We start from the raw sequence: 24990 nt of genomic DNA on the forward strand, positions 1-24990 counted from the left end.
TTCAGGAAGATCTTAAAGCACCTTCCAGTAACAATAGGGTTTCTAAGACAATTGGAGAGGGACTTTTGACAAAGGCATGGAGTGATAGAACAAGTAGGAATGGATTCAAATAGACAGAAATTAGGTTTAGATTAGATATTAGGAGGATGTTCTTTGTTGCGAGAATGGTGAAGCACTGGCACATGTCTCCCAGAAAACCTACGGATACCACCTCCTTGGAAGTGTTTAAGACCAGATTGAACAGGACCTGGAGCAACCTGGTCTAGTAGAAGGTGTCCCAGTCCAGAGTAGGGGGTTATAGATACATGGTCTTAAGGACCCTTACAAGCCAAACCATTGTATGATTCTCTGGGTTTTTTTTTAATTAAAAAATTTATAGATTCAAGATTCTGCACAGAGTTTTAGAGGTTGTTTTAGGTTTGTCAGGATTACAATCCAAACACATCCAGAAATGTTAACAAACTGAAGCAATGCCTAGCATGCAAGCATTAGCAAAGTTTTTGATGCAGAGACCTACAGTACCTTGTGTTAGGTACTGCTGACCTAAAATCCTCACAACATTTTTCAATCTCATTATTGAGATAGTGGTGTTGAAATCTGGTGCTCTTTCAGCTGGAGTTCACTTCAACTGTGGATAAATAATAATTTCAGAATTAGTATTTGGGTTATGCTCAAATATAATCGTAATTTACTTTCCAGCCTGCTGTTTTAAGAAGATTGCTGTGCCTTTAAGAAATAGCTGTAAAATTAAGGTCGGGCTTACGTCAGTCTGGTATGCAGGTTTCATAATGGTTTGCTGAAACAACAAGGAGAATGTGAAGCAAATGACAAAAGCATGAACAAAAAGACTGACCAGCACTTCTATTGAGGCTTGATTTCTCTGGATTTGTGCCTCACATGAGAGTCTCTGGCTCTCACTTAGAAAAGTACTTAGAAATGTATCTAGGAACACATGAAGCACTTTGAAGGTATTAAACATTCTTGTTTGAAAAAGAGGACATGGCTTTAGCTATAAAAACATTATCAAAGCCAAATTCAATAAATATGCTACTGTTTTGTGTATTTGCTTGCCATTACCCGGAATTGAAAATCACTCAAACAATCCTAACCATGTGTGGAAATATAACAGTCAAAATTTTAAGTATTTTATTCATTTGCAGTCAGAACCCTGCATACAAAGGAACAGTAACTCATCTTCAGCTGTTTGGAGGAGGAAGCATGCTTTCTCACATGGCTTTATGTCTCTGGGCTGGAAGGGGTTTCATTCTTAGAAAATGTATTATTTGGTCAGACTTAAGGTTCTTATTGAGTCAGCTTATTCAGACATCTGCTGATATGAAGCTTTATTAATAGATCAAGAAATAGAATTAAATGTCATTAAATTTCAGAATACAGGAAATTACCTGCTAAAATAAAAGCATGCTGTATGGTAATATGTTATATGAACTGATTTTCTGTAGCACTGAATTCCTAGTGAGGTTGCTTGGAGCAATGATATCTACCTCTCCTTTCTTGAGGATGAGACTTTTGCCTGCACTGTCCCAGTAGAGCAAAGATGTGACAGGGGAGGAAGATGGCTGGGCAATGGATGCTTTTCCAGCCCGTCCGGAGGAGACTAAGGAAGAAATTTTGTGTTTGACCTGGGAATAAGGACTGTCACTTCTGCTGCTGAGTAACTTGCTGCTGATTTGGCTATGGCTTTCTCAAGCATAGGGCTTTCATGCACAGGTGAAAAGATCTGCAGTGGCAAATAAGGGGATCAGCGTGATTAGTGCCCAAATTTAGGAGGAGGAGGAATTTCTTAGTATCTCTTACTATTTACTGTAAACATTGTGACGTGTAGCATAACCAGTGTCAGCTGTGCAATGGCTCTTTTTCCAGCATCAAGGAGCTCTCTGTCCAGGTTTTGAGGCACAGAAACATCAATCCAATCACCAAATCATCAATCTCAAATTACCAGGTTGGAAAAAATATGCCTAAATATGCCTACCTGTTAGGTACTCCAGGTCTTTTCCTACCACAAGTTTTAAAAATAGTTCATAACTGTTTCTATCCCTATGATTGTCTTTTAAAAAATATATTTTGCTGAGTGGTCAAAGAATAAAATAAAAGTGAAAAGAAATATCAGATCTTGCACTGAAATTTGCCTTTTCAAGGAATGACTTCCTCTCTTCCAAAGTAGCATTTGATGAGAAATAAAGTGCTGGAGAGTTACTTGGAAAGCCTTTTACAAACCACAGAGAAAAACATACTCAGTGATAATGAGAAGAAGGAAATTAAATATTTTATGCAATGTTGGAAGTGACTTGTCTTCAGCCATAGAAATCATCTCTCTGGGATTTCATTGAAAGAAGTATGTGCAGTGAGGGTGTTTGCATCACGGCCCCACCCAATGCAGCAGAATTTATCCTGCATTTTTTCCTAAAAGCCAGCAATCTTTGGGCACTGCAAAGAGGCCAGGTGCAAACTGAGCTCACTGTATCTATCTCTCTTTGGTCAGCAACTCATTCACACACCTGCCTGAAATGACAAATTTAGCAGTACCTTTTAATTTTCATTTATTTTTAGCAGTCAGATTTTGCTTGCCTTGAAATCCACATTGCTGCTTAGTAGAGTAGAGCTCCTCATCCCCATTTAGCTTTGCTCAGCATACCACACCTCATCCCATTGCTTCAGCAGTAGCCACCCTCTAATCAATTGGCAGATACCCTAACAAAGAACCTGATACCGTAGGTGGCATTGGCTTAACTCCCATTTGTACTTCTGTGGTACTTCGATACAAAAGACAAATACTGGTTTTCTTATGATGAGCTATGGTAGCCTTCAAATGTGTCTGAAAGGATCATCATGGGAATCCCCACCTCCTAAAATATTCAGGAACTTTCAAGGACCAATATGTTCTTCTTTTTCTTCCCCTGCCCCACACCCCTTTTTTTTTTTTTTTTATGTGGTTGATTTCAGGACTGAGATTACCTCTTGGCCAGGTACCAGACAGCCTGCTTTGTGCTTTTCAATGTTGTTACCTTCCTAATACATTGCATTAGCAATAATAATTAACATCGCGTCAGCTAGTCAGTGGCAACAGGCTTAATGAAATGAGTCATTTGTTATTCAGCACAAATTACAGTCATTGAGACATCAAGCTGGGAGATGACAATTTAGTGAACTTTTATTATCCAAATGTGAACAGGCTTTTAGAAAAGAAAAATGTGTAGAACATGATTTTAAATAGTAAGCATGAGATGAGAAAAAGGACCTATTTATACTAATTCTTTTAAATGAAGTCTTACCCAATTTGCCTGTGTAAAAAGGAAGAAAATGAAATTTTCTTATCCACAATTTAAGGTTCTTTTCAATCTGTTAGAACAAAGTAAATAAGGAGTCTGGGTCAGCTGTGTTTTATGTCTATACTAGTAAACTTAGATTAATTTTGCATGGCAAAGACAGTGAATATAGTATCACAATATTGTTGTGAACCTGAAAAGACAGGTTTGTGGGAAAGGCATTGGCAACACATGCTATAATAAAAGAAAGCATTTTAATTTTTTGTAGAATATTGACATGTAGAAATACACATCAATGATTAAAAACTCTCTAGTCAAACCAGATACACTTTCTTTTTCAGTCAAAAATAAATACAACACAGGTGTTCAAAGGACTGTTTCCAGCTCTGAAAGTGCTGGACAAATTCACTGAAATTTCAGATGTTTCACCAAACAATGACCTTGGTGTGGTGTTCTGTTACGTCAGAATTATTTTATGGTTTTTTTCACTAATTTTCCTAGGGGGAAAAAAAATGAAAAAAGGGGGGTGAGGGGGCAGACCATCGGGTAATAGGAAAAGCAAAAGAACATAAAACAAACTGGGAGAAAATATTTAACTTTTAAATTAACAAAATGAGGCCAGTTTCAGTTTAAAGAAATACTCAATGCCACTGAATTCTGTCCCTGGAGGGGACTGGAACTAAATAACTGCCAGGTCTCTTCGAATCCAAACCATTCTATGATTGTGTGGAATAAGTGGGAAAGGGTCGGAAAAATCTTGCATAGTGTGAAAATGTGCTTTTGAACATAACCTTGTTTTTCCAATCATTACAAGTTGACAAGGTGCAGGCTACAAATCCCATGCAAATAGCTTCAGCTGTTCATCTTCAGCAACCACTGAAAACTATTGGACAATGAGGGCTGCCCAAAAGAAAGAGAATAAAAGAATTTATGGCCATTTTGTCCTCCTTTTTCTTTTTCTTTTTCTTTTTCTTTTTCTTTTTCTTTTTCTTTTTCTTTTTCTTTTTCTTTTTCTTTTTCTTTTTCTTTTTCTTTTTCTTTTTCTTTTTCTTTTTCTTTTTTTTCTTTCTTTTTCTTTTTATTTTTCTTTTTATTTTCTTTTTCTTTTTTCTTTTTTTTTTCCCCATGGATGTGCTGAGGATGGGAGCTTTATCCCATTTTGGCATAAATGGGGAGGGAGGGACGGAGCTTTGTTATCACTGAAATTAGAGGGAGATGAGAACCATGAGTTTAGTGAAATCATCTGCAAGTGGAATGCTTCGCTACTGTGCTACTAGGATGAATGTGCACCAGGACAGTGTGCTACTGTATTCCAGAGAGGCTAGGAGTTGCTAGGCTACCTCCAACACCAGGAATGCAGGAGCAATAATCCATTGAATTGTTTCTCAGTTTTGAAAAATAAAATAGGTTTTGGCATAAAATGCAATGTGGCACTGAGGTAATTTCATAGCAGAGAGACCAGAGAAAAAGGAGTCTTTCATCTCAGTGACAGTGGTTTACTTGTGGTTGTGACTTACAGAGGGCAGAGGTGGAACAGTTCACTGGGATGCCTGTGTGTGGGAGAATGCTTACACCTCAGAAAGTTCTATCCCAGCCCTGTGTCCCAAAACCACTACTCTCAGCCCCGTTAGTTGGTCATTCAGAGGCTTATGACAGCCGCAGTGAACTTGGGAGGGAAATAAGCCACCCTTTCATAATGGAAACAAATCTGGCAGGTCTATTTGAGTCTCTCATCTCTTACTGCGTCTTGAAATTTATTATCATCATTGTTGTCATCATTCTCCTATTCATCTGGCTGCAAATTATGACAAAGTATTGTCATAATTTGCAGCCAGATACTATGCAAGTTGTATGATTGATGCTGCTTACATCTTTCTGTAGGATTAATAATGGATCTTCTGTGAGAGATAGGTGTGGGGAAGTCAAGTGATGGGAACACCCTTAAAAAGGTAGACTTTCCTTGGAAGCTTTCTTCAAGATAAGATAATTTCCTCAAGCTTATGCACTGTGATCCTGTTGTACTAAGACATGTAAATGTGATGTCTGCACAGTGAGAAGGAAGGCAGAGGTACCTGCTAGCCTTGCCGCACAAAGACAGTGAAAGGGCTGTCCATGGGTTATGTTACAGGTAAAATGGATCTATGGCTGCACCACTGCTGAGGAAGACCGAGCATCACAGAGAGCAGAGGCTAGAGGGATCAGACAGATTTGTTTATTAAGAGATGCTCTGTCCTACCTTATCCAGTCACATTACCTATCTGCATGTTACATCAGAGATCCCCTTCCAAACTAAGCAGAACAGTCCCTGAAAATGTTCCAGGCCAGGCTGGATGGGGACCTGAGCAACCTGGTCTAGCTGAAGGTGCCCATTGCAGGAGAATTTGAACTAGATGATCTTTAAGATCCCTTCCAATTCAAACCATTCTGAGATTCTGTAATTCCTATTTGACCCCCTATTCGAGCTACCAATAACTGTAAGAACTGTGGCCAGAAAAACCTTTACAGCATATAAATCTACCATATCAGCCGGTAATGTATGAATAAGGGTAAGCTTTGTCTTTTGGCTTCAGGTCCACAAGGAGTAAACATACTGCAGCTCACCCAGACTACAAGAAGGTATAAAATGGAGATTTCCAGCTGAGACATGGGATTGAATTTGCCTTGAAATTCTAAACCCTCCGCAGCTTTGTCTCTCTACAAGTCAACTGTGAGCTTACCTAGCAACAACACGCAAGATGTGCCTGCTCAAAAATATCCCAAATACAGCCTTTTCAATTACAGCATTTTGACTACTGGAATGTGTCATACTCACCTAGCTTGAGTGCTCTACAGAGAACAATCTATATGCTTATACACATCCATCTGATTTCCCCAGGTGTGCAGGCAGGATTTCCTTTTTCATTTCAGCTGGAAAATGTCTTCATAATGCTATTCATAAGTTCCTGAGGATTTTCAAGCCCCTAGCTGTTAGGATTGCACAGTGTTCCTCCATTTCGGAGGCATATGTTAGCACGGCAACTGTGCCACCATTGCTGTGTATCCCAACCTGTGAAACAGGCTTAAAAAACCCAAATCAAACCAGGCTAATCCAAACCAAACCAACCCATACCACACCACTAAAAATTGTAGGGAGAAAAAAATTTTAAAGATGCACAGTGCAGCTGTTCTGGGGTTTTATTTTTTTAATAACAATATAAGATACTAAGTAACAGATGGCCCAACAGTGACTAAAAAGCAATGCTATGTGAAGGGCTCTGCTCATGTTATGAGCAGTGAAAGCACATATACAGTGATTTAAAATGATAACTAATTCAGCAGCACAGATAAAACCAAAACCAACTAGATTCTGATTTTAACTATACCCAATGATGTTTCCCTCTCCCATCAGGGAGGAAAAAATAAATTAATAAACACACATCATAACATAAAAAAAAAAAAGGAGGGAATAGGCAAAAGGCTATTCTTACATAATTTCTAGTTCTATTATTTGCAACTCCTAAGTTTGGACATCTCAGTTCTTGCAAGAAACGAAGGCAGTTCACAAACTGCAGTTCACAAAACACTAATCTAGTTTTTCTAAAAAGTAAATGTGAAAATTGAAATGAAACACTTATCCAAAAGCCCATCATTTCAATGCCACAGGCATTAAAGCTTTATTTGGGCTTTAAATTTTTGAAATATATTTTTCTCAGCTGGCAACCCTCTCTGGAGTTCAAAAGTGGCAAATGCAGAATTACAAATCCTGTGGCTTCTGAGGTCTCCCTGCCCCAGCCTCTGCAGCAGAAAGCCTCAGCACTCAGAGGTACAGAGCTTTGAGGTACATATAATTCATATCAGCAGAAAACAGGTAACAGCCACAAAAACTATGCTGGAAACCTCAACCTACTGGCACAACTCTGAGTGCACTTGAACACGGTTGGAATGTTATTATGCTGTACCTGTGAAGAGCACTTTCAAATGCAGAAAACAAGGCTGTAGGAAAAGTTTAAATCTCTTATTTCACCAACAAATATTGTGGGAAAAGATAGAGAGGGGTTGGGCTCACAGTCCTTTCCACAGTTACAATAAAAAACATAAATATCCATTCTTACATAACTTTCTGCAGTCAAGTTCAAGGCATAAATGATGGCAAAGTATTAATAATTACAATAGTGTAAATCTCCTGAAAACTGACATTAACAAAGTTAATAAGCAGAAATACTATATAGAGTGGACAGGTTGATGCTACCTTTTCACATCCCATTTTGCTTTAAAATATATAACTAAACAAAATATAATCCATTCTTCATAAGATAAAAAAAAATAGGAGGGTTCTAGTTAGGTAAAAAATATTTAACATTCAGACCAGATACTAAAGAAGTGGCCAGGGAGGAAGGAAGAACTTGGGACATCAAGATTACAAGATTAAGCAATGGGACCATGGGTGCTGGAGACAATACAAGGGAGGGAGACAGTGTGAGTGAGGACAAATAAGCTCTTATCATCATTTAGGAGGTGTAGGATGGCAGGCTTCCTGAATGCCAAGGGCACCACGGAGAAGGATAAACAGAGACTCCAGAATTGGGATCAGTAGAAGACAGAAAGAAGAAACTCCACAGGGATGGGTGGGCCAAGTGGCTGAGTTATGGAATCTGAATTGGAGGGGCTTTGGAAATCTCCAAGTACAGCAGCAGCTCACATCAGAAAGGGCAGTAAACAAGTAGAGAGAGACAAGGGGCAGAGAATTCCTTTCAGATGTTGCCAGTCCTTCTTGCAGGGAGTTAATAAAAAAGAAAAATCAGAGAGACCTGGGGATGGAGATGGAGATTTTAAGCAGGAAGTCAGAGGTGGAAATGAGCTTTTGCAGGTTACAAATGTCTGAGTAGATAAGATAGAAGAAATGGAAAGGACTGGCCATAGAGAAGGTAAGGCTGGAAGAAAAAAAGGTGATACAGTAGAGGGAGAGCGATGTTAGAAAGGAAGACAACCCCCTACACACAGAAAGGATCAGGAATACTCAGAGATGCAAAAAAACCTACTGTTTTCATCACCACAGTGGTAGCAGTACCTGGTGTTCTTCATCACTTTGATATTCTGCAGGGCCTCATGAGGGCTTGTCTTCTTCATCTATTTTTTCTTTCCAGCTCTTCTCATCTCAGTATACCAGTAGAACAGTGACAAAGGCATATTGAGTACTGTCTCCTCCCAGCTGTGCAGCAGATAGCTGAAAATGAGAAAGAGTCAGTGGAGCCCCCATTATTATCCCATTGTAAGCCATGAGGGTGTATCTCTAACTCTTCTGAGCAAATATCACTACCCACTAATCAGAAATAATTGGCGTCATCCCCAAAGGACCGAAAGAGACCTTGGCACCATCTATCATGGCAGGGAGCACTCAAAGAGGAATAAAGTGGGCAACAGTGAGGGCTTGGAGCTAGGCCTGTTACAGGAGAGGTGGATTTTAGGAAAGACTCCTGTTGAGGAAAGGCAGCGGTTCTGCTTGGGAAGGTGGGCATGGTGAACAAACTGCAGCTGTCTCAAGCAGTCATAGCAGAAAAAAGACAGCAGTTGAATGGAGCCACATATAAGCAAAAAACCCTCTGAGAGTCTTGCTGGTTTTGCTCTATTTGGGTACCAGACCTGGAACAGCCTGCAGCATAACAGGACTTGAACATCACTTTCACATTTATCCAATTGGATCAGGATGCAATAACTGCCCACTTTAAAGATAACATAAAGTGACCTATGTTTTTATATATGCTGAATTTTTTAAAGCTAAAAAGAAAAAACTGTAGCACTGATATCCCTATTATTGAGTAGATATTAGAGTAAATAGAGGAATGTGCTTGTTTTTAAATATATTCACTTGGAATGCTTGTTCGAATTTAGCAAGGCAAACAAGAGTGGTGTTTAAACATTAAAACTGAAAATCATCCTACTTTTTCTCCAAGTACAGTTTCAAATGGCATAGAATATTTTACACAAACTAAAGGATTCTCTAAATTTAATTCTTGATAACAATGACATTTCCTCAGCTCATCAGGCAGTTTGGTCAGGTACTGTTGAAACAACCTAGTTCAGGGACTTTCCTTGCTTGGTTAGGCTACACATAGGCTTTGACTTTCACTATTTCACTGCTCTGGCATTGAAAAAAAAAAAAAGAAAAAAAAAGTTGTCCTGCTGGTTTAGTACAGCTTAGAAGTAAAGGCTCAGAATTTCTTAGCATCATGTTTACTGTCTATAAATCTGTATCTGAAATGTCAATTCTTGTGCAGAAGTGGCTTCTTTCACATGCTGGGATGTTATTTCTCTCTGGTTTGGGTACCTTCATCGGAGGACTCTGAGAGACTGAGTTTTATAAAACACTGAAATCTGATTTTACTTTCTGCAGAGCAACACGGAGTGTCAAGCTTGTCACACTGAGGCTTCCAGAAGATCTGCTGTGCATGTGTTAATACAGAAACATTTCAGTGCTTCACTATTTCTACTGGTTCATGTCTCATACCATGTGAAGCATTCTGCTTCCAGGGGGAAGAATGCCTTCATTCATGCAGTGACTTCCACGTGAGACAGATGTAATGTACTTCTGAACCCCATTCCAGCCTTAAAAAAATATATTACGAAAGGGTACTTTGAGACATCTAATTTGTTCTGTTGTTTTGTGTTTGCTTGTTTGGTGGTTGTGGTTTTTTTTTTGTTCAGTAGAACCAAGTTCTGATTGTTCAACTCACCTGTTTGTTTAAAAAAGGCAATGACAGCAAGTCCACAACTCAAACAGTAACTGAATTGTGTCAATACTATGTTATAGTTATACAGTCATTCTATCTCTCCTAACTCACAGGCAGGATGTTTAAAAATAGTCATTTCTTGTGGAGATGGAATGTAGTTTCCTTCCTCAGTAAAATTTATTTTTCTTTTAATTTCCAATAATTTTTCACCTATCTTTTAGAGCTTATTTGTCTTTGAAGAATGTGATGGAAAGGTGTCAGCACAAGTACACTTCTCAAAATCACTAAAAGCTAGCTCAGGCCTTACTTCCTCAGTACAGAAGATCAAGATAAATTTTCAAAGCACAAAAATTCTCACTAAGACATGGTCCCCGAAAATGGATCCTAACTCAAGCAGGCATTTTTAACAGCTTGCCTTACCACTTTAAGATAAAACTGTAATCTTCTAGTCTGTAAATAATCTCATTGAGATGAATGATGGCGAAGTTTTATGAAACCATGATGGAGGAACCCTGTCATTTTGTGACACTGCTGGTAGTGAGGGTACACAAGCAGAATACATGTTGTGGAGTTTGCCTGGGTGATCCTGACAAAGAGAATTATTGAAAGAAGAAACTTTCATGGCCTTCCTGCATCTTTGCCATTCTGCTCAAATATTTGAACCTTAAAATAACTAAACATATTTGAGGATAAAGGGATTTAGAGCAGAGTCTGGGGTTTTTATGGATCAGGTGAGAAGACCGATACTTCAGTAACGTTTTCTTTTTCCTTCAGAACAAAGTGTAATTTCTCTTGCCACAGTTAAGATAAAATATCATTACAACTTATTATCACTATGACTCTAAAAAAATTTCCTCCATGTGGTTGTAACATAAAGTTAGTTTTATAGTTATTGCTAATGAAGAAAAAAATCCACCCTCCGAGATGTATCAAAATAATGAATTCTCACATTGCTTTTATTTTTCTTGAAACTCATTCACACATTGTACTAAACTAATTTTCTTCCATAATTTCATCATGTGTCTTTAGAAGAATTTGATAGTAGTAACATCAAAACATTACTTGCATTTGCCATTAAACAATTATTATTTAATAACAAAAATAACCTAGCATGGAAATTAATATTTTTTGAACAGACCATGTTAAATTGTTTTTACTCTAAAAAGAGAGAGATAAAAATCAACTCCACATTGTATTGGACTGCAAGATACTTGTAAAGATGAAATCAGAAACATTGAAAATACAGGAAAGCATTTGTGAGGTAGAGGAATTTTTCTCAGGTTCTGATCATCATTGCAAAAAGTAAGGAAGGAAGTATCAAGCTGATATGTGAAAAAAACAGGTGATGACAAATAATGCAGTAATTATTGCCAGATTGGTCCAGCAACAGTTACCAGACAAAAGGGACAAAATACATCCAACTACTTCGGTGCAAAGGGGAAAAAGCACAGGGTTTTAACCCATTCCTTCCAGCTTCTCCTTCCATCCTGTGTTCCCCTTATATGGCTCCCTGGACATGTACATTGACTGGTAGGCAAAAAAAAAAAAAAAAAAAAAAAGGAAACTTTCAAAGTTCATGGCCTGGATCATCTCTGTTCTCCCTCTACAGGGCAGAGGGCACCAGGAACTTTCTCTTTCCTCTCCCCACCCCCAGGATTTGCCCCCACCCCATCCCCCTTAAATTTCTTTCTGTCATGCAGCTCCCTACAGGGTAGAATTAGGGGAGGCTTTGCTGTTTCTGTGGATGCCTTCTCTCCCTCACACTGAAGGGAATCACCCTAGAAAACACCTTCCTTATCTACTCCAATGGCCCTTTTTATTCCTTCACCCTCGCTTTTTTCCCCTTTCTCCCTCTCTTTTTTTTTCTTTTTTCACCCTTTCTTCTATTTGTTTTTGGTGTTCTTTTTTTCTATTTTTCTTTCTTTTTTAAAAATAAGTTACAAGGTAAATGATCTGCACATTGTAGCCCCTGTGTGCAACTAGAGTGGTACGAGGGGGCAGAAGGGGTGTGGAAAGGAGCATGTACAGCATCTCACACGTGCACACACACACTGCCTTCCCTTAGCTCTGCTTCCCCAAAACTGTGCAAACAGTTATACATAACTGTGGAATGATTTGCTTTCGCTGTTATGTGTTGACTTTTACAAATTATTATTAATCACAACAATTTTGATGTAGTACTATTTGCAACCCCTTTTAACTACTTCAATATAGTATAATCTGTCAGCTTTTGTATGCATACAGATAGTAGTGTGATAAATATATATTAGTTTATGCTTTAGCTAAACTTGTTAATTTCTGGAGGATGCTTTCATTTTGTAACTAGCTGACAATAGTGAGAATAACTTAGAAATAGCTGAAACTGTCTGTGTGGTTAGATAGCATTGAAGGAACCACATAGATAATATCAGAAAAAGGATGTGGAAAAACTCCAGTTACTGACTCTGCATTTGCTGTCTGTCATTGTGAGGAAGTGGCATATACGTGAGGAATACACATTGTAAGGAAACGACATATTTGAGTCCCCATAATAAGATCTACACTATTGAAGTAGTATCAGACAAAGCTAAAAAAAATCCCAGAACAAGTAAAAGAACTTACAGGAACGTTTGAATATATATGTATGACGTTATTAATATGTATGTAACCAGTGTACTAAAAAGGTATATAAGGTAAAGAAAATTGTTTTAAGCTAACTGTGTGCTTCTGGCATTTAGCCAAGGCACCACAATACTGGATACTGTCCCTTTATCCCTTATTAAACATTAGAAAATTTTAAAGAGTAAGCTGTGTTTCTCACAGAACAGTTCAGATACTCTGCGGACAGGGGTAGTATTTGGGACGTCCTCTGGGAGGGGAGAGCCTGTCCAGTGCGGCTGCAGTCAGTCGAGAAAGGGGTGGGGAGGGCCCTCGGGGATTTGCCTTCCTCGAGTTCTCCCGGCCACTTATTCAGCAGCTGAGAACTGTCTTTCGGAATAAATTTCTTAAAAATCTAAAAAAAACCAAAACAAACTTTAACAACCAAACAACATCCCCTCAGAACTACCACCCCCCTCCCCAGACAAACCGGAAAAAGAAAAAGACAAACCTAAAAAACACCATCCACTCTCCCCAAACCCAACAAAAGGGAAAGTAACTGAATCACCCCAAACCAGGCCAAGAGACACTTCCGAGACAAAGTCCGAGAAGTGGGTATTTTCTTCAGCGCGCCGGGCGTGCGGGGGACAGCTCCTCCTGGGAGAGGAGCACACAGCAAATCGCAATATATGGCGTAATATATAATGTAATGTGTAATGTGTAATTCATGTTTTGAATTGTGTAATGTATATTCATTGTTTGTGTAATGTATATTCATTGTTTTCCTTCGAAAAGATGTGGTTATGCAAACTATTTCTTAGTACTTATTACTGTTATTAGCATACGAGAAGGGCAGGCACAGTACATCCTGGTGATCGCAGTGAGGAAGGCTCCGGAAATTCCTCAGTGGTCTCCTGATGAAGGCTGGACGTCTTTCTTGCCGTGGACTTTTCACGATTGTCCTCTACGCATGCGCAGTCTCTTAGCCGTTTCAACGATTTCCTCACTGGTTTTAGCAAGCTCTGTCCTTCATTTTGCAAGTTTTGTTCCCTGTTTCTTGCTAAGTTTTATCCTGTGTCTCTAGCTTGCGGCTAGAATTTGCTACCTCCTGTATTAGTTTTAGTGTACCTTACTCTTGCCCAAGTATGCCTAGGCACAATGCTTTTAATCCTTTCAGAACAAAGAAAAAGAACAAACAAACAGCTACAGAAAAAGAATCTAAAAATAAAATAAAGTAATTTAAAAAGCAACTACCGAAGAAAAGCAGGAGGCAAGGAGGAGGATGGTGGAGGAGTAAGTATGGAACATCCTTTCTTGCCAGGAGTGGTTGAGTTGGAAAATCCATGTCGGTATTGACCTGATAGAGAAATCACCGAAATGCTATTATTATTTTCTTTAAAGCAGGTGCTTTCATTCCTTTCCTCCTTTGGCTCACTTGAAGCTGAAGGAGTGTAAACTAATTTTTTTTACATTGCTACGCAAGTACTGTTAGTTTTGTTGTTATATTGTAAAAGGGGTTTAAAGTTAGTTATAAATTGTAAGAAATACGGTGCTCAATGTACCATAATACACCTAAGCAAAGTGCAGCACTTCCCAAGAGAAACGAGCCAACCTGGTCAGAACTGTAATGGGCCAATGAAGAGCCTAAAACGTTCATGCAAATGAAGGATCCAAAAAGAAACCAATCCAGAGGGGCAAAAAAACCCAGGATAAAAAGGGGCATCTGACCCACTAAATGTGTGCCGCTCACCTGAACGTCGGGGACATCACTGCTGGAGAAGACCCAGCACCAGCACTGCAGCATCCTTGACAAGAGTGCTCCTGCTTGGCCTGCAGGCCCCCAAGTTTTAAGCCTTTCTTTTTATTATAATAAATGCTGAAATAACTTTTAGTACCAGGAATATGCTCCCTTTTTTAACATTAATGGTTGTAAATATCAAGACAGCAGTTTGTACTTTGCTCTGCAGAAAGCTTTTTACTCAAGTAGATTAAAATATCTTTGAGAAAAAAAGGTCTGAATAATTCAGTAGCAATAGCTATCACCCCCACGACCATGAAGTTGGATGTATTGCATGTATTTCATATCCATATTTAATATTTCTATCCATACTCATGTTTGAGTTACTGATTTGTTTTTCTTTTTTTCTGTTTAGAAATCCAGAATAGTTTATAGATTGCAATTATTCCAGTGTTTGCATTGTTATTGTTAAAAGAGGACCTGCTATACAATGGATGCCTTGTAAAAGTGACACTTCAATGAGAAAAATTGTGACATAAACCCTGCATTTTTCTGCCACAACTGTGATTTAATTCACTATGAAATACAGATGTAAAAGACATTTTGCACTTCTTTCCTTTCTTTTCTTCTGTGTTTTCCCCTTAAATGATTATAAACACATAAACTGTCCTGTTCCTTTCTTTCCAAAGTCCACTTCAATTATGGCAGACTAATATAATTAAATCATAATTGTTACATGTATTTCCAATGTGCTTTCACTTTATAGCAAATGACAACATTTTGGAACTGACAGCTCCAAAGCACTTTAGCAAAGGTGCCAGGAAGATGCTTAAATATTTTTAATGCAAAATAAACACTTTGTAAAAAAGCATATTGTATTAGGATAATAAATATTATTTCCTGTATGTTTAGATTCATAACATAAGTATAGAGATTTTTACTCAATCTCCTAATAATAAGTAGTACAGACTACATGATTCGAAAAGGAATTACAAAAATTCAAATGGTATTTTAAAAAAACACCAACTTTATTGTGATTTAGTCAAAAGTTAACCACCACTTTTTCAGAAAACTACTACTATGGCTACTGATTAAATTAATAAGGCGAGAGTGGATGTGCACATTTTTTCCCTTTTTTTGCTAGCAAGAAATGCATTTGCAAAATGACACAGATATCTGGCTTATTATAAGCCAGGATCATTCAATTTTATGAAAGTTTAAATTGTTAGTTAAAACCACCATGAACGTAAATCAACAAATTTCTGTGCGGGGATTTTTCATCTGTTGCTTTAATCTTGTGCTTCAATCATTGAGAGCACCTGGGGCTTTTCTGCTGTGTTTGTTGAAACATAAAATGAGATTGCCTGGGAAAAAACCCTAGGCTTTTTGCAGGTATGGCAACTCCTCTGTCCAGGGAGGAGAGAGGTCATGGAGAGCTGCTTGGCAGAGCACCAAACGTTGTGTGAAGTAGAGGGAGCTGTGTTGGCATCTCCAGACCATGGGATACTTTTTGTTTTGGTAAAAGTGCAGCTTGTTCATGGGAAATGTCTGTCATGTCAGAATCACCCGCTCCTGGCAGTGGCTTGAAAGTATTCTGCCAGGGGATACATGGCCACCAGAGCTGAGTGCATTAATGCTTTTCATTATTTTGCAATTTTTTCTTGAGAATGAAGGCTTCATTTTATCAATTAAACAACCAAGGGCTGAGTGAGATATGTCCTTGTAGGTGTTAGCAGACTGCACAACTGCTAGAAACTTTTTCTTCCTTCAGCCAGAGTAACAGTTTTACCAAGCGTTAAAAAAACAAAAGAAGTTTAATTGCAGCCTGATTCTGTCAAAATGCACAGTAGTTTATCTCAGCTGTTGCAACCATTATCCTTTGAGGTTTGAGAGGAAAAGTTTGCAGTGGTAGGGCTTTCCCACCCCCAAAAGAAAAAAAATTCCAAAGCCAGACAAAGTTTTAAGGTGTCTTCAGTTCTAAACAAATGACACATATTCATAGAAAATAATGTATTCCCAATAATTTAATTGTAATTAAAAGCCCCAAGAATACTAACACAAAGAAGAATTCCTTCTTCAGCCATATTCTGAAATTCTGTTTTGGGTCAGTAGGATTCAGTTTAGCACAAAACTGCATGGGCAGACAGAGTAGACATCACACAGATGAAACACCAAAATCATCACTGAAGCTTCTAAAACAATTTTGTATGATTTTAGGAAGACTCTCCTGCAAAAGTAGTTTCATTCAGCCCATGACCTGCCTTCTACTTTACCCAGAGAAGCCTGGCGTACCAAATAGTTGCATTATACCCTTTGTAGCCTCTGGGAGGGGGTGGTGACAGGAAGTGGTGACAAAAAGCTTTATAAAAATACTGAAGAGCAGCTTCTTTTTTCCTTTTCTTTTTTTCTTTTTAAAGAAGCTGCTTTGTGCTACTTATAAATTATCTAAAAGCTGGAAAATATGCCTGCAGAAATCTTTCTAAGTTTCAAAATTTTCTGTGAGGTGATGGTCTAGAGAGGCTGCTGTACATGCTCCCTCTCTGTACTCTTCTTCTAGCCATAGAAAAAATTCACATCCATCATCTCTGGGAAACAGAAATATGTTTGGGTCTGTGTTCCAAAATGAATAAAACTTGGCAGGGTTTTGGTTGAGCAACTTTGCCACAGAGCTGTGCACACAAGTCCTACCTTCTCACAATTCTCATGCTTTCCTTCTGATGTTATTCCATAGGAAGGAATGTGAACCAGTCAGATCCCTGACACAGGAACTTTTTTGCATTCATAGGGCATTTTGTATAGCGAAATGAATGTAGAATGGCAGAAAGGAGAGAAAAAAGACCAGGTTAATTAAATACAGTCAATGCCACACAGGCTTCATTGCTTTGCTGAAAAAAAAGCCCTGCTAAAAAAAAGCAAAGCACCAGTAAAATTCCACCATTTTACTAGGTGAGTGGTTCTCTGTTTTTCTAGTCTTGTTTATATACAAGTGAAGAAAACTATTATTTAATTGATTATCTACATGCTAGAGCATGTTGGGTTCTCAGTAGCATGTGCTGGTGGAGTGACAGCCACTCCTGAAAGGCTAGCACCAGGCAGCATATCATCACCCTGTACAGACTGGAGGTGGAGTGTAAGGGCAAGAGGCCCCTGAACAAATCACTCAGGGCTCACCCTACAGCCCAGCTTCACTGGTCACACACTTACCTGCTTCAGCAAGCAATGCACAAGCATCAGAGTGATGCCTTGTGAAGGCTGACCTAGAACAGAGACTAGATGGAAGCAAAGAATAAAGTAGGTATTTATTAGAAGGCCTCAATGGATACACCGTGAGTAGTACAAGAGGCCAGCCAGGGCTACACCCAATATGGTCACAAAATGGACCACTGGTCACGAGGTCCCGCACTTTTATAAGTTCTGGTCCATTAGCATATTGGAGTTAACTGTCCAATTACAATTTTAGATTATGAAGTCACTTCCTTCCTGTTTTTGCCTCTTCAGTCCACCACTGTTTATGGCTCTTGGGCCTGAAAACAGAGAAGTAACTAACAATAGTAAACAACTGTCAATATAAACATCTAATAATAAACATCTAACAACAGATAAATATCTAATAGTAAATAAACATTTAATACTGGATAAATATCTAATAACAGTAAATATCTAATAACAGTAAATATCTATCAGTAAATGTCTAATAATAGGTACATGTCTAATAATGTTAATAATAAACAGTAGTAAACAGTAATAAACATTCTAACAATAGTAATGCACAGTATCATGCAAACAAGAATAATTTTTTTTGTGGACAGTTCGGTGGGCACAGAAGAGGAATAATTTAAACCAGGTCTTCATCTGCATTGGTCTCTGCTTTTACAGTTTCAGAGCAGAAGCTTTCTTAACTCTATAGTAGTGAATACAAAGTCCTTTGCCAGCAACTTTGACTGGGGTAAGGGTGGTTAAGCAGAAATTGGAATGGTTCTCTCCTCTTGGCTTGTAGATGATCACTGTCTCACCACTTAACACAGACCCAGTCTCCAGAAGGGATGTGCAGGTGTGTCCAGTCCTATGGGTCTGGATAACACAATGTAATTCTGGGGCTTCTGCAAAGTGGAACCTAAAGCCATTAGATATTTCTGCAAATCAAGTCCCCCCTTCATATGGATTTCAACTCGAATATGTGGAATCTGCTATAGCCTGCCATAGAGTATTTCATAGGGGCTGATATTATCCCTTCACCTTGGTTGTATGTGAATTCTTAGTAAAGCCATAGGCAAGGCCTGAACCCATGTCATAGATGTTTCCTGACCAATGTTGCTAATGTTTGTGTTTTGAGAGTCCCATTTATACATTCAACTATACCACTCAAGACAATAAAAGACTCAAAAGTCTTTTACTTTTTAGTGATTACTTCTGGAGTAACTGCTGACACCTTACCTCCACTACTGATTTTGTCACTGGGATTGGAGTGTTTCATACTGGAAGCTTGTGGGAACCTTTGTAGCAAGTTCACTTAGTTCTAATTAGCTTCTTCCTTTCCACACATGAGCTGCTGTTATTTATTATTGTCATCATCAACAACAGCAACAATGTAAAACAAATCCATATCTTCCTGAAGAGCCAACATGTTTTTTCCCTCTCTTGCGTCAAATGGGATTAAAAAGAAACATTGCAGGATTGTCTCATTAAAATATTGAGTGTTTATAATTATTCTATCTTTTTCCCAAGAGGCTGTTCTCACATATGCAGAACCACTTATTACAGGTGAACTGTCAGCTATCAAATGCAGAAAAAATTCCCATAAAAGATATAGGACTGACAATGAAGAGCATTGAAATCCTTTATCCACAGACCAGTGGTGATGAATGTTCTCAGCTACTTCTGCATGCCACAGTATCCCTAGCCCCTTGGTAGTCCCATGTGATGTGCCACATGAACATGACACAGACTAAAAAAAATTAGAACCAAATCAATTTATTAGCAATGTCAAATGTTCAAGTCAGTTAAGTAACATGAAAACTTGTTGCTGGGGTTAGCCCTGCAGCCAGCAACAAAGTACACCTATAGCCACTGGAAATTGAAGGCTCTCCTTCTTTTTTAAAATCTATTTTTCTTATGATTTTTATTTAGCTCACACTTTGCAGAGCTAAATTAGAGTGTATAGGAAATTATTTTGTAAACCTATAAATCTGCAAAGTACTGAAATAATGCAATTCTAAATTAAAACATACCTTTTTGCTTTGATAAATCAGTCTTTAAAATTGTTTGGTTAAGCAGCTGATTAAAGATACAGAAGTATAAGGCTCTTAGGAATTGGACTCTCTCAACTGTGATCAATCAGTTACAAAAGTATTTTCACTTTAATAATTATGTTTATTTAATTATGCTTAATTAAATATATTTCAATTAAACATACTTAATTATTCTTATTACAAAAAGTGAGTAATTCTGCTCCCTTCATCAATGCATATATTTAAGTCACTTGTAGAGAAACAAGGAGATGTTGTCACTGCATTTTCCTGTCAATTCCAAGAGAAACTGACAGCAAAAATGGATTGCCTTCACCTTTTGGTATATACTTACTTTTGTAGCCAAAGGCTCTCACTTTTCTCAAAATGTGAACTTCTTGAATGTGGACCATTTGGTAGTATAAAGCCTATACAATCCAATGGCTAAAATTAATCCCGGCAACTTTAGCTAACTTAAAATTTGAGTCCAAGCACTGGTATTTTTAGTTCCTTCATTTTGGCGTGACAAAGAAATAATTAAAAAGAAAACAAAAATTCAGAGTCAGACAGTTATTTTACATTTCAGTGATAAGTTCCCTGTTTTGGACCACTGAGGTTGGCCATGTAGATTTAGTTCCTTACCAGAGGTCTCACAGTATATTCACACATAATTAAAAATTAAAATATGTGAAAAAAATATTTGAAACCCATTAAAAAAATAACTTTTGCCTTTGAAAGTGTGGCTGTGAGAAGGTTTCTCATTCTTACACTGCTGAGATCTTTGTCCTGAATAGATGGTCATCTATGCTTACAGTGATTTAGCAAGGGTTTTTTCTGAGCTGTAAATTTCAAAGCAATGCACAAGAAGCTGGCTATTAATATCAATGCAATGGCATTGCAGCATAAAGTTTCTAGAACAGTTTTGTTAGCATTCTTACATAACAACTTCATTCTTTGTTGTGAGTGTGAGGAACTGTGCAGTGACAGAGAAGCTGTGGGTGCCCCAGCTGTTAAAGTCCATGCCTAGGTAGGATGGATATTGGAGCAACCTGGTCCAGTGGAAAGTGTCCTTGCCCCCTGGCATGGGTGTGGAATGAGATGAGCTTTAAGGTCCTCTACAAACCAAATCATTCTACCATAGCAATAAAACCCCACTTCTCACCTGATTTCCCTCTTCATGTACTTACTTTTGTCATTCTTTGTTAACAAAACAGCTTAGAGCACACAGGCAAACCAAGCACCCAGCCAAGACAGGCTTAAGCTGCAAAGAGAATTTAAAGGGAAGAGCAAAATAACTGTCTGCTACAGCTATAATTCAGCTGTGCACTCTGAATCACTCAAAACTAGATTAAGGGAGTTAAATTATCTTAGAAGACGATGGGCTTGACCCTTATGCAGGGAGACACATACATGTCCTGTGAGCATTGCCACCATGACATCCATAAGCTCTGATTAATAGCTCAGTGGGGGAATGAACCATCTACCAATAAAATCCTGCTGCTGGGCCACCGCTCAGCAGCTTTCAGAAGGGATTTTTTTTCTGGGAAGTGAAGTCTAGAAACAAACTATAAATATATGAGATGGCAGCAGTTCATCTGCATTCAGATGGAAAGAGAGCACTACATCAAGAGCTAATTTTTCTGTTTTTCTTTGTTATATACACAACCCTACATATACATACATAGGAAGGGATCAGGGTTCCAAAGAAGGTGTAATTAAGATGTAATAACACACAGACAAATGACCTGCTCTACTGCCCAAAGATGCTAGCAACGGCAGCAAAGGGAGGAACAAGGTTGGGAGAAACATTCCTGGAGCAGGCAGAGGTACCCTAAATGGTAATGATGCTGCTAAATTCTCAGAAAGGAGAGTGTGATGAAAACTTAAAGCTATGAAAGGGTGAGGAATACTGGTGAGGTGGAGTGACCTGTCACCCTAAAGAGGACAAATAATTTTGACAGAAGAGAGAAAAAGTGATGGAAGAAAGCCCCTTGAGGATGAAAGAAGGTCCCTTGAGATTGTTATTTGTACAACCTGTGAAATCTCATTGTTGGAAGATCCAAAGTGGCCCTAAAGAAGATTAATTACTCTGATTTGTTGGAATAAGCTCTAATAGAGAACCTGGCACAGCCAGAACAGGATTTTGAAATGAATGCATCTGCCCACCATCCTCAGCAGAGAGCACGAATCTGAGGGAAAAAATACCTGCAGCGTATCTCACATTGTTACACTTTCTCTGCAACCAATTACAGTACAGACCTTTTTTGTTGTCCTTGATGCTTTATCACATGAGTTCTCACCTGTCCTGACATCACTTCTTCGTTCTCTCACCAGGATTTGCACTCATGTTACCCCATGTTGTGCTTCCATAGTGGGAATTTAAATTTCCAGTGTTATGGGGGCAGCCAGGGCATAGGGTAGGCATGTATTGACTGAAAGGTGGGTAAACTTTGCACACCACAATAAAGGTCAATGAGCCTTTGTTGCCTTCCAACTGTCAAATCACTCAACCCTTCATGCTGAGTCTGAGAGCACTTTGAGTGGGGCTCTTAGCAGGCCTTCCTCACCACCCAGCTGCAACACTTCAAACCTCCAGGAATTTGCAACTTATTACTAGAATATCTTAAATTTTATGTGTGTGTGTATATAAGACTGTGCATAATTGTATTTGACTTACTGCCACTTTTCTCTTTAACACTCCTCTTAGTACCAAAAAATCAGAGGTATCCATGGCAACTAAAAACCAGTCTGCTAGGCCTAACCAACTGTATTTCAAATGATAGCTACACAGGGTATGGCATATCTATGTTATTTCACAAACATGTCCTTAACATAAATGGTCTAAATAGGAAAGTTTAAAGATGCATTATTATGGATAGACCTGAGTGAATACTAATGCAAATTTTATGTGAATACTGTTGATACTTTTTTCTTTTTCCCTTGTGTGAATGTTCCCATCGACTCTGATGGAAGCAAAGTGCTGTCACTTGCCTCCAGGCAACCAGCTCTTGAGAAAATAAACACACATCTCCAAACAGGCCAAACATAACCAAACCAATCATAAGGTTAGAGAGGTAGGACCAGATAACCCTGCCAGTGATCCCTTGCAACCTTACTGTGGTTCTGTTTATGATCTAGGGTTTTACACTTATTCAGAAGACACAATGCAATTTGAAGCACAGCTGAGAAGATGTTGGATTTCAGAAGTTAAAAGCAACCCATGAAAAAAAAAGACACGGATAATTCCAAATGTGTAATGCTGAAAAAAAAAATCAAGTTTTTGCAAAAAAGTTTGTGTAAATTTGTTAGGAAATTTTACTTTATTCTGTGTAATATTGACTAGAAAATGCACATTGATAAGATTTGTGAATGCTAGTTATTTTAATGCAGAACATCTATATTATAAATCCACAGTTTTGAGGCATTCCTGCTTAACTACGATGGACAACTGAAATTGCTGAGCAAATCAAACTATTTCTCATATTGCTTTTCAAAACGAGATGAAAAAAATTGAGGGAAAGCCATGCTTTACACTTCAAATATCCAAACCATACCATCGTATGATGAGTCAGTTTCTCTACAATTCCTAAGACAACTTTGAATAGGAAAATAATTTAATGTCCTGGACAGTTAGTAAGAAAGTGACAGCTTTGGGTTTTTGTGTTTGGGTTGTTTTTGGTTTTTTAACTAGCAAGTTTTTTTAAAAAAACTCATTTTTGCAAACTGTTTAGTCATCAGATATGTGAGGGTAATATTACACCCTTGTTTTCCACAGCAAGGGGGTGATGCCCCTTTCACATGAATACTGTCACCACCAAGATTGGGGTATGGTGGTAGAGCTGCACTCATCCCCCTCCCTTTTGCCTGGCCAGGCTGAGACTATGGGATGTTGCTGCTCACCGGGAATATTTATATAAGCTGAGGGAGACTTCTAGCAATAGCACCAACATGCAGATGCGGAAAAAAGACAGGAAAAATTACAAGACCATTTATAGGTTGTTCATACAACCTTGCTAAGAGCCCTACAAAACTCATTACAACACTAACAAACGGAAGCATTTTACAAAACCTGTAGCTCTTCAATAATTCTGAATTGCTCTGAAACACTTGTGCTCCAAATACTCATACTCCATAAAGTCTCTCAATCATTGCAGATGTATAAAAGGAATATAGTCAAAATTACAACTCCTATAATTGCAGGTGTGAAATGAAATGGTTCTGTATTTTTCTTTTGTAATTTTTGCTATTCACCAAGTAAAAAAGTGGATTATAGGATGCAAAAAAAAAAGAAATTATTTTCTGGATTAAAAAAAATCAGTTATTTTATGCAACATTGCCTAAACTATCATTAATTATTTTTCTTTAGTTAATATCCACTTCATGAGCAAAAAAACCTTGAAACTTTAAGTGGTTGGACAATCTTCAGAGATTTTCCTTTAGTATTGAAAGTGTTTTATAATCAGGAGAAGATGTACACTTGAAGCATGTTGTGCTGGGAATTGAAATATATTAGAAAATACCTTAAGATTACCACTTTTTTTTCTATTACACTACACAACAAAGAGCAGCACTGAATTGTTTAGATCAGACATTCTTAAATGGGAAGTTGTGTGAATAAAGGTTATTTCAGTTTAGCTACTAAAACAAAAGAATATTGGTGTGTGGGAGGAAAAATTTCAGAATAACTTAAAAAGACAGGAAAATTTATTCAGCTTCAATTAAGAAATCAATTACAAAAACATCCCAAATTCTAATAAAAATAAAAAAATAGAAAATATGGGTTTCATCACAGTTACTAATTTAATTCACAAATATCTTAGTTCCTTGAGGAGAGTGGTCCTTTGGATTTTGATTTTAAGAAAACACCACTTCTTCTCATGCTGCTCACTGATGAACGATAACTGTATCTTCCCAAGAAAAGCATTTCTGCTCACAGTGTTGTTCCAAAAATCCTCCTGTCTCTGCCCCAAGAAGAGGCCTGAAGAGTCATCTGCTGAAGCCCTGATTATCATCCAGTGGCAGTATGGTATATGAGCAATCCCATGCTTAAAAGATGCAAAAAACCAGAGAAAGCTACAAGGGAGAAAAATGAATGCACTAACAGAACTGGATGCAAAAACTTATTTCTTTTTTTTTTCCCCCTTGTTTCTGCCCCCATCTCCTTTTTTTTTTTAATCTTTCTTCCCTCCCCTCCCACCAACTAAATTAATCACAAAATCTAGGTCAGCACAAATTAACAAGGTGACCCAGCTGCAAACAAAATGGGTAAAACAGCAACAAGTGAGGCAGCTGTGAGGGCATATGCCCCAGAATTGAAATTGCTAGGAAACAGCTTCATGCAGCTCTAACCAATTTTTAAATGTGCTTACTCTTGGTTTTTACAAGTAAGTTTAAAAACACATATTTAACACTAATTTCTGGAATATATTTTGAATCAAACAACATAATAAACCAGTCAC

The 24990-nt window shown here is 38.0% G+C and overlaps 1 long non-coding RNA gene across 1 annotated transcript; it reads left to right on the plus strand.

Moving 5' to 3' along the window:
• The first annotated feature begins 4913 nt into the window (after window positions 1-4913).
• On the plus strand, window positions 4914-6067 carry LOC135290435 (uncharacterized). Its single transcript, XR_010353208.1, has 3 exons — window positions 4914-4999; window positions 5166-5233; window positions 5855-6067. It is a non-coding gene; the product is annotated as an uncharacterized LOC135290435 (long non-coding RNA).
• Window positions 6068-24990: the final 18923 nt, after the last annotated feature.

The sequence above is a fragment of the Passer domesticus genome, chromosome Z (assembly GCF_036417665.1).
Source record: "Passer domesticus isolate bPasDom1 chromosome Z, bPasDom1.hap1, whole genome shotgun sequence".
NCBI classification, from domain to species: domain Eukaryota; kingdom Metazoa; phylum Chordata; class Aves; order Passeriformes; family Passeridae; genus Passer; species Passer domesticus.